At 44.4% G+C, this 12,313-nt stretch overlaps 1 protein-coding gene across 1 annotated transcript in view; it reads left to right on the top strand.

Annotated features, from left to right (window-relative positions):
• The first annotated feature begins 4,222 nt into the window (after positions 1–4,222).
• The window catches only part of FUT8 (fucosyltransferase 8), a 243,814-nt gene continuing 235,723 nt past the window's right edge, over positions 4,223–12,313 (top strand). The window contains exon 1 of the mRNA XM_034769407.1: positions 4,223–4,516. The gene's annotated coding sequence lies outside the window, so the exon portion shown is untranslated. The remainder of the gene's footprint in view (positions 4,517–12,313) is intronic.

Genomic DNA, 12,313 nt, shown 5'->3' with positions numbered 1-12,313 from the left:
ATTGGGATTATATTTTCCAATGTGCATTACTTTGCATTTATCAATGCTGAATTTCATCTGCCATTTTGTTGCCCAGTCATCCCGTTTTGTGAGATCCCTCTGTAACTCGTCACAGTCTGTTTTGGACGTAACTATTTTGAGTAATTTTGTATTGTCTGCAAACTTTCACTTCACTGATTACTGCCTTTTCCAAATCATTAATGAATGTGTTGAGCAGTACATGTTCCAGTATAGATTATTGGGGAATTTACTGTTCACCTCTCTCCATTGTGAAAATTGAACAGTTATTCCTACCCTTTGTCTCCTATCTTTCAACCAGTTACTGATCCACGAGAGGACCTTCCCTCTTACCCCATAGCTACTTAGTTTCCTTAGAAGCCTTTGTGCAGGACCTTGTCAAATGCTTTCTGAAACTCCAAGTAGAATGTATCCACTGGATCACTCTTATTACCAGGCTTGATGACTCCTTCAAATAATTCTAATAGATTGGTGAGGCATGATTTATTTACAAAAGCTGTGTTGACTCTTACCCAACAATTGTGTTTATCTACGTGTCTGATAATTCTATTCTTTACTATAGTTTTTACCAATTTACCCCGTACAGTCTCAAGGGCCTGTAATTGCCAGGATCTCCTCTGGAGCTCTTTTTAAAATTTGGCATTACATTATTTACCTTCCAGTTGCCTGGTACAGTGGCTGATTTCAGTGATAAATTACATACTAAGTTAGTTAGGACTAGGCATCTTTGGAGAGATACATGAAACAGGAGATTGCCATGCACTAGGTGCTTAGAGTCTTACTGTTCTGGCACTACGTTGAGCTATACAATAGGCTTACAGAGAGCATATATCCCTTGCTAATCCCTGGTCTTGCCCAGTATCCTGCATTACAAAATACAGAAACTGACTCATACAGAAACTGACTCTTCATGTACACATCCTCCCTGTTTCTGCCATTTAATCTCCCACCAGGAAAAAGTGAACATATGCATTATATATTGCAGAATATTTTGAAAAAGTGATGTGTATATCTTTCAATAAGTTTTGATGTGGAAATATTTATCAGTTTTTGGATTTATTATATTAAAGTGCATTCTACTGCCATGCTGCATTTGCTCAGGGTGTAATTGAATGTTCATCTACCTCTATCTGTATTTCCAGGATATGGTTTTGTGGCCAGGGAAGCAGAGGGTCCACCAGACTAGCAGCTCGAACAAGCATTTCACTGATGTCTGTGCACCACTTCTAATGCTTTCCAGCACTTATCATGAAGGCCCAGAAAATCATTTACCACCACTTGACAGCTGTCTTGCATTTTTTAAAACTCCATTATGGACATCTCTTACCAGGCAACTTCTCTTACCAGGATATTAATGTTGCAACCGGTCTTGGTGTAGTAAAAATGGCAGCACTCACTGACCCATGAGGACATCCATTGGAGAACTATGTAAATTTACCAGCATATAGTGGGAGTGTGACTCTTCTTCCCACACTGCCTACTGTTGGGGCTATGGGTTTTTGTGGTGATGGAAAAGTTACGGATATCATGATTTCTCTATCTGTGACTTTTCTCTCTGTCCATGATTTTAATAAAGCACTTAGGCGGAGGGCAGAGCCAGGGAGGGGTGCTGAAGACCAAGCCCAACCCACAACAGAAGCTCCTGTCCTGTGGGGTTGGGCCTGGCTCCGTGCTCCCAGAGTTGTGACTTAGTGCATGGGGAACCTCTCAGGTTTGGCCTGGTTGTCCCTCCATAATCACAGGATGGCGGCCAGGCCAAATTTGAGTGAGTGATGTTGCGATATGGCAAGGAGCTGCTGCTGCCCAGGCTGAATGCAAGACATGTTCGCTCTCAACCTCTGAGCCCAGCCTCATGGGACATAGAAGCTACCGCTTCCCAGGGTGAGCACGGGGCGGTCTTGCTCTCAACCTCTGGGCTCAGCCCTAGGGGACTTAGGAGCTCCTGCTGCCCAAGGTCAGTGCAATGTGGGCTCACTCTCCAGCCCTCTCCCAGGGCCTCCCACCCCTGGGGGCAGGACCTGACCCCCCCACATAACCCCATGACTTTACACAGTTTTGACCTAAATCTGTGACTTTGATTAAATTTACTCTGACTGCTTCATGATTTTTGTTTAAAAATGCCGTAATAAATCTGCAGCCCAACCTACTGTAGTAAGAATGTACTGCTCCAAGGAGCAGTAATGAGAACTTTAGAATATATTTCTAGAGGGCACTCCACCTCCATTAATGCACATAACACTAGGGTGGATGTAGGAAAAAATGAGGTCTTTAAACTGGTGCAACATGACATTATCAAGCAGTGGCGTAACAATGAGTGTAAAATAATGAGTTGCTATACTGCCGATTGACTTCTCTTATTGGGGATGTGGGAGAAGGAAGGAGAGCGTAGAACTGATAGCTTCCCCAGTGAATCCAACTGTTAAGACCTCTGGGCAAGTTGACAGTTGAATACATACTAGAAATTCTTCTACTTCTACAATGATTTGTGCACTGTGGGACAGCGGTGGAAGATTATTTGAACCAACTGTGTTACCATAGTAGTGTGATATGTCCACGCAGTTAACAAGCGAACACCAAGTGTAGTTTACCTTTATTTGTAATCTGAATAATTTGCAACTGTCACAAAAAAATGATAATAAGAACCTGCCACATTTTATCAGATCAATGGTCAATCTAGCATGTTATCCCTGGTACCAGTGCTTCAGGGAGACTGTACAGAACAGGGTAGTTGGAGTGATCAACTAGTCTTCCCCTTCCTGCTTCTGGCAGTCAGAGGTTTAGGGTTGTCCCAAACATGGGGTTGCATCCTTGACTATCTTGGCTAATAGCCGGATTAATTTATCTAGTTCTTTTTGAATGCAGTTATATTTTTGACCATGACATCATCCCCTGGCACTGAGTTCCACAGGTTAATTGTGCATTGTGCAAATAAATATTTCCTTGTGTTTGTATTCAGCTTACTGCCTCTAAATGTCATCAGGAACCCTCTGGTTTTTGTATTTTGTGAAAGGATAAATAACACTTCTCTATTAGCTTTTTCCACACCATTCATGACTGTATAGACCTCTATCATATCCCCCCTCAGCTGACTATCAAATTTGGGAATGAACGGCATGCCCCATCAACTGAAGGGCAAATTAGTTGTTTTTGTTCCAAATGGGACCCCAGAAAGTATTTTTTGTCATTCTGACCCCTCTAACACTCAATTTCTATTGTAGAAACTAACCTAGGATCCCAACTTTCTAATAAAGAGGTAATTGGAAGTGACTGTTGGACCACAAACTGTTGCTGAAGGTGCAACTAAGGTTATTTTGGGGAAGGAAGAGAACTTACGTTTAGTTTACCTGCAGGAGGTGGATGTGTATCTGAAAAAAATTGCAGGTTTCACAGGAGATACAATCCAAACCATAGGTGATGGGCTGCCCTTCCCCACACTGCTCCTGCTGCCTGGGATGGCACTAGGATTGCCAGTTTTCCAGGAATTGTCCTGGAATCTCAAGGAATTAGATGAATCTTTAATTAAAGATGGTCATGTGATGAAAGCTTCAGGAATAGGGCCAACAAAAACTGGCAACCCTAGATGGCAGGATACACACACCTCATACTCCTGAAAAGTCCTCCCTTCCCTTTCCCTCCCTCCTGCTCTTCCAGGCTCCAGTCAAAAACTGCAGCACCTGGCAGCTTTGCAGGCTGTGAGAAACACTTTTGGGGGCAAAAATCTGTCCGGGAATTGGCCCTGCTTTGAGCCGGGGGTTGGACTAGATACCTCCCGAGGTCCCTTCCAACCCTGATAGTCTATGACTCAGCCACGCCTCCGAGCCTGTGTCCGCTGTAGTCACATACCCGCGGCAGGGGTCCCCGCCCGGCAGGCTCAGGCCGCTACCAGACCCTCGCTCAGCGAGCTCTGCTCCGGCAGCTGCCCCCCGCCGCCCTGTACGCGGGGCGAAAGCCCTGGCGGGCGGCTCCTTGGTACGCAGCGCTGGGGAGATGCCCCGAGGGCCGGTGCTCAGTCAAGCCGTGCCCCAGGCACAGCCTCGCGGGGATCCAGCCTGTTTCCGCCGGCAGCTGCGGCCGCGCTATGCGAGCCAGCGCCGAACACCACCAAGCACGGCTCGCTGTCTGGGCCAGTCGCAAGAGCGTCATGGATGGCGCATGCGCACTGCTAGCGGCTAGCGCTGTCTGCCCAGCTTAACCGAATCCCTCCCCAACACAAGAAGCGCCGTTTGCCAATTGAGCGCGCTCACGGGCTGCCAGGCTCTGGTGCGCGCACCCGCTCAGCACTCTTACTCCTGGAGCGCGCTCCCGCTCCCTGACGCGCGCTCCGCGCTATGTCTCTCGCGCCCCCTCGCTCAGTCAGTCGGAGGCTCCGTTAAGCGACGGCAGGTTCCTGTTTCCGTATTTTCACCCCCCCACCCGCATCCGCGCGCCGGCGCCTCCTTAGAGCCGGCACCCGCAGCAGGGGGGGAGCCCGCGGGCGGGCGGTGCTGCTGCTACTCAGGTAAGGGGGTGCGGGGGTCCGGGTGAGGAGCCGATTCGGGGCTGCTCCAGCTGCCGCTCCCCATCCCTCCCCGGGCCTGGGCTGCGGAGGCTCGAGCGACTGCCGGCGGTGGGGGAAGGGGAGAGCGACCCCCGCCGGGTGCCAGGCTCCCCGCGCGGTGGCACGGGCCGGGGCCTGAGCCGCTCGGGAGCAGGGGGCTGCTGAACCCCGGGGGCGGAGGGGCCGATGTCTCCCAGAGCACGGGGAGCCGCGTGCGAGTCCCGAGCTTCCGCAGCCCAGCAGCGGGTCGCAGGGGGAGTGCGGAGCGGGGTCCGCGGGCGGAGGCGGCGCTCCGGGGGCCGGGCTGCCGCGGGGTGCGGGGAGGGGAGCGCTGCTGTCGTCCTGCGCGCCGCAGCCGCCGCGAGTGAAGAGGTGGCGGCAAACTTCACTCACCCGGCAGATGCCCCGGCCCTACTGTTCGTCCCTGTAGAGTGAAATGACGAGCAGAAAATGCTGGTGATGGGAGTGGATCTCCCATGAGTCCCCTTAACGTGAAGGGCCCCGGGGAGCCCAGAGGAGTGACTGCCCCACGAATCCGCTCCGAAGTCAGTTACTGCCGGGCGCTTGCCCACACGAGGATCTTGAACCATGTTCCACCTCGTATTAATTTACTGGAGTTGTAGTCTAGACAAGGCACTGGTGCTTGTTCCTAGGCATGTTTAATTCTAGGGATGCCATGGCAGTTGACTGTTTATGGCAGCACCCGCTGTGTGCTAGTTGCTTTTCAAACACTCAGAAAGGATGGGCCTTGTTTAAAAAAACACACAATGTAAGGACAGACCAGTAAACAGAGGTTAGGGGAAAGGGGACTAGGGTAGTCATATTACCTGCAACTTATTACTCCAGTCATCTTAGTTGTTGCCTTGTGCTCTCACACAACTGTTTGTTTATATCACCTTGTTGTCTCATTATTTAGATAACATATATAGCACTTGAGTGCAGAGGTCCAGCATATGCTATATGTTGTAGGATTGGGCCTTAGACTGTAAACTCTTTGAGACAGAGACTGTTTTTGGGTTTGTCTACACTACGGAGATTATACTGATATAGCTATGTCAGCATAGCCTTATAGTGTTGACACAATTTATGCTGACAGAGGGATTTTTCTATCGTCGTAGGAACACCACCATCCTAAACAACGTGAGCTATGTCAAGCACTCTTCTGTTAATATAGCTATGTCTACATTGGGAATTATGTTGGCAAAACTATGTCAGGGGTATGGTGTTTAAAAAAAAAAAAAAAACACCCTGACTGACTATGCCCATATAACTCTCATGTGTAGACCAAGCCTATGCGTGTACAGCACAGAGTAGAGTGGGGCCATGGCTTGCCCGTGCTAACCTGTTGATGCTACTCCAATTCAGATATTATACAATAATAAATGTATGTCTGGGAACATACTTGTGTTCTGCTTATATTAGAATTTACAATCATGTTTAGCTGGTGTGTTACAGTGGCATTTTAAATAATTTTCTATCAGTTTCTAGGCATTGTCTAACTGTCAAGGGGATACTTCAAAATGGCCATTTAGAAGTGAGGTGGTTCTTGGGTTTCACAATATTACCAGGTCCATTTTTTGAAAATCATTCTTATCCTAAGTAATGAAAAACTCAAAGTTGTAAACTGTCTGGGCAACTATAAAGGCAGTTGATATTTGCTGGTTCCCTGTGTGGTCACTAAAAATAGATTTTACGGTAATCTTTTTTACATGTATTAAAGTTCACAATCAACAATATTTATATAGGTGACTACAATTTGAATCACGGTCTTGTATTTTTAATAATCTGTATTTGCTTGGATGCTGCAGCTGTACAAGCTTGTATACTGCCAAAGTTGTATGAGCACTTGCCTAAAATAATTTCAAGATGAAATCATTCTGCATTGTGCAACGAAGCAGTGTTTTGCTGTCCTCCCCCCCCCGCCCCTCAATACACACAACAAACCAACCAAGTTTTCCATGTGTAAAGTGTAATTAATTATTCATATTTCTGAACAAGCGATTCAGTAATGAGGATAAAGTAAGAAGCAGATACTGGAATGCTGAATTGCACAAGTTCAGTATCTGAGACACAGACAACTGGAGATGTGTATCTGACAGCTGAAAAATGTAAGGGGTCTTAAAGTTGTAACTGCTTTTTCTCTTGTTGCTTGCTTTGTTTAGACTCTTGTCTGAGTAAATTAGCTAAGCAACTGAAAGGAAACTATGATTACAAGAACAGGTGTAAAACATCTTTATACTTGTTCAAGAACCAATGGATTAATTAATTAAAATCAGCAAGGATACTAAGATCTATAGAAACAATGAGAAGTCCTTGTGGCACCTTAGAGACTAACAAATTTATTTGGGCATAAGCTTTCATGGGCATCAGTTGCATCTGATGAAATGGGTTCTAGCCCATGAAAGCTTATGCCCAAATACATTTGTTAGTCTCTAAGGTGCCACAAGGACTCCTCGTTATTTTTGCTGATACAGACTAACACGGCTACCACTCTGAAACCTAAGATCCATAGGGTTTCACTAGTTTCTGTAACTAATTTTAATTGTTTATGATCACTGTATTAAGTTTGCAAACAAAAAAGATTAGTTTGAATGTATAATGGAATTGTGTTGATGATAAATATTTTAGACAGTTCCTGAAATACCCATCTGATTAAGGAAAGTTTTGATCTGTTCAGACCTATTGTAGCTGTATAAATGAGTGCCCTGCTTACCCGTTGTATTTTAGATGGAATGAATTTCAAAGTCTTGTTTATGGATTTTGGATATTAATTTTCTGATAATTCTTTTCAGCATAATTTCAGGGATTCAGTGATATCTTCTGAAGGAAATAGTTGAATTTGAGTACTTAAATCTTTTGTATAGTCAGAGTTTAAAATAAGAAGTAGTTACAGTATTGTTAGGCTGGTCTGGAGGGGGAGCTAGTGCCAAAGCAAAATATAACTTAATTTATGCTAGAATGGTTTTAAAGCCTGCAGATCTGTTTCCAGTTTGACCATGGGATATACCAATACCATAAAGAAAAGAAATGTAGATGATTTACGGTAGACCATTCAAAAAACTGCACATCTCTTTCCAGTTTGATCACAGGATGGACAGTACAATACAATCTAATACAATAAAGAAATATAGATAATGCATACTATATCTGAATGTTTATAATGTATCTGTACTAATGTTTACTATACGTAATCATTATATACACATACATATTATATGTGCTTGTGTGCAAGTACAGGGAGACAAGCACACACCCGAACTCCTCTACTAACAGAACATTATTAAGATTACAAAGTCAAGCACTCACAGGTTAGGAAATGCCGGAGTTAAGATTGGCTGTACAGCCTTAATTCAGACCCTTGTGCATATGCATTATGATACAATCTTTAATTACATGATCACATACTATTTTTCCACAGGACCCCGTGCCTCATTCAGTGCACAGGATAAATCTGCTCTGGGGATAAATCAAGGTTGAGTAGGAAAGTTAAACTCTTGTCTTGTAGGATCCCATTTTCATTTGTTGCACAATTTGGAACATGAGTAACAAATGAGGCAAAGGTTTGTAAGAAGAGGAAAAATGGTGTCTCATGGTTAAAGCAGATGCATGTTGTCCTGGAGAATTGGATTCTATCCCTTCCTTTGCTACAGAGTTTCTGTGTAATGCTAAGCAACTCACTTAAACCAGACTTTTTACAGTATAAATGGTTACTAATTGTGTGTTTCTCATTTTCTGGGTGCCTGACTTGAGATCCTGGGGTCTGATTTGCAGAAGTGTTGACAGCTGCAGTTGAAGTAAATGGAAACTGTGCTTCGAACATATATAGTGCTAAATAATCCTAAAAAATCAGATTGGGCACCCAAATTTAGTGGATACTTTTGACCTTGATCTCTTTGTGCCTCAGTTCCTCATCTGTAAAAAGTGGATAATAATAACCCCTCACTTCAAAGGGCTGTTGTAAAAATAAATTTATTAATGTTCATGAAGCACTCAGATACTGTAATGATGAACATCATAGAAAAGCCCATGAGGAATCTGATAAATTTGTTTTTAGAGCAGGGTTTGAATAATATGCGATAAAGAAGGTATGGAGCCACAAATAGAACAATGTGGAAAAAACAAAATACCAAATAGTTAAGCAAGCACCATTCGTACTATGCACTGAATGAGATGGAGGTTCTGTGGATAAAACGGTATATGATCATATAGTTAAAAACTGTTTCACAATGCATATGCACAAGGGGGCTGAATTAAAGTTTCACAGGCAACATTAATTTTCTGGCATTTTCTAACTTGAGTTTGTAACCTTAAAAATGTTTGTATTATCTAATTTCCTAGTTTTTAAAAAAAAAAAAAAAAAAAAAAAGAAAAAACAAGAATTTCATCATTTGGTGGCATATAGACACCGACATGAGTCATCAGTAGGGTTGGAACCTTTAGATCAACTACACAGACCTCGGCCACTTGTGCTAATAGAATAAATGATAGCAGTATTAGGTGTCATCATCTATGTGGACTAGTGCTAGAGGGGGATGAGACATGCTTTTTGCCAGTAGATTTCACAGTTGTTTACTGACAGCAGAGGACTGGTGAGATGCAAGAATCTTGGGTCCCATTCCAAGTTATGGAGAGGAGTGTGTTCTACTGTTTATTTCCCGCTCCCTACTCCAAACTGTGACCCCTTCTGATCTGTCCCTTACATTCTGTCCTTCCTGTCTCTTCCCCATTTTGGCTCCTCATCCCAGTCCTATTCTCCTCACCTAACCAGTCCCAGTCTCTGCTCCTCAGGTTTTCATCCCAGCCTCTCTCCTCTTCAGACACCCAGTCCCAGTGTCCTCTTCCAATCCCAGTCTCCTTGTCTAGCTAGTTCCAGTTCCCCCCCTCTTGGGCTTTCATCCAGTCTGTTTCTCTCCCGCATCCTGGTTGCCAGTTGCCCATCCCCTTTGGATCCCAGTGCCAATCTTCCTCCCAGGCTCTTTGGCCAATCTCATTGTCCTGCATACTCCCTGCAGCTCCTTGTCCCAATCTCTTCTCCCAGCCAGCCCCGGTTCTCCCCCCACACCACAACTCCTCATCATGTCACTGGTTCTCCCCTCACGTCACTTGTTCTCAGCCCCATTCTCTTTGCCCAGCTAGTCCTAGTCCCCTTCCCCCATCCCACTTACTGTCTCCCAGTCTTCTCCTTACACCATTTCCTTTTCTGGCTCCTAGACCCTACCCCCCAGTCCCAGTTTCCTACTTCGATTTCTCTCTTCCCCCCCCCCCCCATCTCCGCAGATATAGCTCATCCCCTCTGTGTTCATATTGGACAGATTCTTTCTCCATGTTTCATTGAGAGCAGTACACAGGAGAGATGTGGCTCCCTGCTTTTATTTCTGGGGTCTGCACCAGGAACCAGCACAGCCTGCAGCCTCCCAGAGCTGTAATTGCAGGGGAAGTCCTGCTCAGTCCCCTGCAGCCCAGGGCTGGAGCAAGCTCAGTGCAGATGGATTCAAGGAATTTGCTAAAATTATATAGTCTCTACTGTGCAAACTTTTTTTTTTTTTTTTTTTTTTTTTTTCCCCAAAAGCCAAATTTGGGCAGATTTTCACAGGAATGGCAAAAATCACTTCCCTGACACAAAGGCTTCTCCTCCTCTGACAAATTTCAGGTCCCTGATCCAATGCATTGGGGTGCTAGAGCTGCTCAAAGAAAAAGTTACCATTTTTTTTCAGCCTGGGGAAAACAATGTATTTTTCCCTAGCTTTGTTCTTGAAAACATTTGAACTGTGTTTGCTGATTTTTTCCAAAACAGTTCAGCCTTGGGCGTACACTTGGAATGGAAAACTTCAGCCTGAAAGGCTGAAGTTTGGCAAAGTTATATTCAACTGAAAACTGTTTTATAATAAGGAGTGTCTGCTAACCTTAATAGGTGGTATTGCCAGCCTTGCCTATAATTAAGGATAAGATTATGTCACGGAAGTCACAGATTCTGTGACTTTCAGAGACCTCTGTGACGTTTTCAGCTTCAGCCCCAGGGTGGCAGGGCTGGAGCTCTCAGCAGGTGTGGGGACCACAGAACTCTCAGCCAGCGTGTGGGGGAGGAGCTCCTGGTGCTCTCAGCTGGCCTGGCGGTGGGTGGGCCTCCCTCTCCAGAGCTGTTGGCTGCTGCAACGGTGGGTGCTGGACACCCCCCTCCTCTCGCACTGGGGCTCAGGCTCTTCCTCCCCCTGTGCTTGATTTTGTAACATTTTCATTTCCAGTGAGAACCTTTTTCTGATGATGTAATACTGTTGAGAATTGGTGATCAAATCTGAGTTTAAAACTTCCCAATTTAAAACGTTGGTGTTAAACTTGTCCCATTGTTTGAAATCTTGTTAACCCACACTAGTAATCTTAAAAGGAACATAAAATACAGGGTTCTGGGGGAAGGAGAAGAGGATATTAGTCTGACCACAACATTTTTGTTAAATATCTAGTCTTTAAATCATAAACATGCCTGAGGCAAAGTGCTATTATTAAATGACTGTCAGGAGGTGCTTTAATTGTGATGCAAGCTGCCATCAGCAGAGATATTCAACTGATACTTCACTGAAGATCTCAACACCTCCAGTGGTTTCCAAGTAGGGATCCCAAGGTCTCTTTGTAAGTGGTGTTTTCTGTAACAAAGCATAGTGAATTACCAGGGGATATACAGGTATCTGTTTTACCTAGTTCCTTCTAACATCAGCCAACATGAAAATGTGATCTACATAGTTTACTTGTTTGCATATTGTGATATACCAGGGGCAGGGAGCAGTGGGAGAGTGGTAGAAGGGAGATATATAAGCCCTAGGCTAATTAAGGTGTGGTTCCCTGTAGACTAGGGAGGGTTGCTACAGATTAATTGGAGCACCTGTAGTCAATTAAGGCCCTGTCAGGAACCTAATAAAACCCCCTGCTTCAGGCAGTCAGGGGGTGCAAGGAAGGAGAGGACTGGAGTTTGGAGGTGTGTTGCTGAGACTTGTAAAAACAGAGAACCGAAGGAAGGGAGACCCTGCCTGGGAAGGGAGACTCCCTCCCCCAGCGTCAAGGACCGAGGGTAACCCTACCAAAGAGAGTAAGAAACTCGCAGGGGTTGAGAGGGGCTGGGGCTCAGTGCGAGGAGCAAACCCAGAACCCTCCCCCACTTCCCTTCTCTACCACCTTCGTGCCTGAAGAGCAGGGGCAAGGGGGTGGTGTTTTAGCCCACCACCAACAAAATTTTGTCATAAATAGTGTTCAAAATAAAATGGAATACTTCACAGCTGAATACAGAGATATACAGGACAATTCTGCAAGTCTAGAATTTGAGGTCTGTATTGACACTAATTACCCTGTGATGCACATTCAGAAAAAAAGTTGGTATGCTTCCACAAAATTGGAGTTGCAGTTCTACAGCATTCTTTCTTTGTTTGTCTGTTTAGTAACCTTATAGTGCTAAGGTGAAAGTAGTTAGTTTCTTTTAGAGCTGTCCATTAATTGCATGAATTAATTAAAAAAATTAATCGCAATTGCAATTTTAACCACACTGTTAAACAACAGAATACCAATTGAAATTTATTAAATAATTTTGGATGTTCTTCTACATTTTCAAATATATTGATTTAAATTACAACACAGAATACAAAGTGTACAGTGCTCTCTTTATATTATTTTTGATTACAAATATTTGCACTGTAAAAATCATAAGAAATAGTATTTTTAAATTCGCCTCATACAAGTACTGTAGTGTAATCTCTTTATTGTGAAAGTGCAACT

Source organism: Trachemys scripta, chromosome 4 (assembly GCF_013100865.1).
Source record: "Trachemys scripta elegans isolate TJP31775 chromosome 4, CAS_Tse_1.0, whole genome shotgun sequence".
Lineage (NCBI taxonomy): Eukaryota > Metazoa > Chordata > Testudines > Emydidae > Trachemys > Trachemys scripta.
This window is presented reverse-complemented; position numbering and strand designations above follow the sequence as displayed.